Here is a 1,832-nt window from a genome sequence, read left to right as displayed (position 1 = left end):
TTGCTCATGCGGCCCCCGGTAAAAATGAATTGCCCACCTCTGCCCTAATGCCTTATCCCTACATTTGAGTCAAAGCAAAAATGTATACCTGGCAGTCTTTGAACAAGGATCCAAGAGTCTGCAGCCATGCTAGCAGCTCTGTGACGCTGCCCTCGGTAGACGCTTAATGTAGTTAACAAACAACAACACTGGCAAATTGCAAAACATCAACACACAGATGGTTGAACACAGTTGACAGCTAAACCCTGCTACAACGTGACGTTGTAGTGAATAAATATAAAGACAAACGCAGCAATAATCTACTTCACACTTTACTATACATGAAAACGTGACTAACTCTATAAGTAGTGACATGTAACTCAAAACCTAACCAAACACTTCATAGCTAGCTGCTAGCTTAAGTGTTGACGCTAGTGCAGTATTCCAGTTTTGTTTGGTGACTCATTAACGGTAACTACATTCTAACCTGTTCAACTTATTCTCATGAACAGGTTTGTAAGACATCATGTGAATAGTTATGCACACTAAAACGTATGATATCATATGAAAACAAGGAGACTACCGGCTACAGAGCTCTGTGACGCCGAGTGGCAGTAGCTAGTTGTTTAAGCTGCTACAGAGCTTTGTGACGCCGGCTAAAATCCTCCGTCACGGCTTGGCCGTATCAGAGTTAGTAGATGTGTTTAGCCGCTCCAGAGCTCTGCGACACCGGCAACGGTGTGCCGCATGGTGCTCTGTCCAATCAGCGGTAGTTGGTGGTTCAGTTACCCCGAGAATAGGTGACTGTGAGCCAGGCACAGAGAACAGAGCTGCCAATCATTTCGGCAGAGATTAAGGTTAAATTTAGGCCACGAAATAAGTAGTTAAGTTTGGGAAAAAGATTATGATTTGGATTAAAACAATCACAACCAACACGCACCCAACATATAGTTCATGAGATCAGGCTAGCCTGTTTAGCACGTATAATGTTTACCATATTCACCATCTTACTTTAGCATGGCATGCCAACATTTGGTAATTATCATTAATTGGAACCAAAAAAATACAGCTGATGCCAATAGGAAGTCATGAGCTTTACATGCAAAATTTTAGACCAATTAAAAAAGTGAGGAGATCATTGAAGTCATTAGGGTTCATCCTCTGGACTACATGACTATAATGCATGTTTCACATTTCATGGTCTTCCATCCAATAGTTGTCAAGCCATGTCTTTAAAAACAAAATTTCGACCTAGAGTTATCTACTGGATGACGTCAAATCTGGCACCACGGAGGAAAACGTTCATCTGATTACACTGCCCACACAAAGATGACACAGAGCAGAGAATAGAAGTATCCCTTTAAGCAACTGGCTAAAATCTCTTTATCGTGCCACAGACGTACTATTTTCTCATCCAGATGGTTAGAATAGTCTTTGCTTCTAAAGTACAGCAGTAAATGTTGTTAAGCAATTTGTTTTTTATTTATTATTTTGGAACATTGAACACTCAGCTCTGTAACTGGAATATTATGGTAATATATGTAAGATACAAAATGAGACTACACTTGACCGTGATATACTGCTATGCATGCACTGAACTTACAAACTGGAGATAAATAAGACCTTCCAAAGGCGGATTGCTCCTTTAATCCACATTTATTTTATGTCAGAACAAAATGGCCTCCACTTATCTTAACAATTACACGTTGCTAAGCAGTTCTGAGTCTGAGGTATTAAATCAATGATGACATGTCAGAAACAGCAGTAATCCACAATCCTCTCCTCCTGTCCTCTTTTGAGCAATTTTAAACCTCAGCACCCATTTTTTCCCCTTCTGTCTCTGCCCCCCCCCC

The 1,832-nt window shown here is 40.7% G+C and overlaps 1 protein-coding gene across 1 annotated transcript in view; it reads left to right on the top strand.

Annotated features, from left to right (window-relative positions):
- The window catches only part of flrt2 (fibronectin leucine rich transmembrane protein 2), a 62,976-nt gene that overhangs the window by 46,318 nt on the left and 14,826 nt on the right, over positions 1 to 1,832 (top strand). The window lies entirely within an intron of this gene.

This window comes from Etheostoma spectabile, chromosome 18, assembly GCF_008692095.1.
Source record: "Etheostoma spectabile isolate EspeVRDwgs_2016 chromosome 18, UIUC_Espe_1.0, whole genome shotgun sequence".
Taxonomy (NCBI): Eukaryota; Metazoa; Chordata; class Actinopteri; order Perciformes; family Percidae; genus Etheostoma; species Etheostoma spectabile.
The sequence above is the reverse complement of the archived record's forward strand: the minus strand, read 5'-3'. Positions and strand labels throughout refer to the sequence as shown.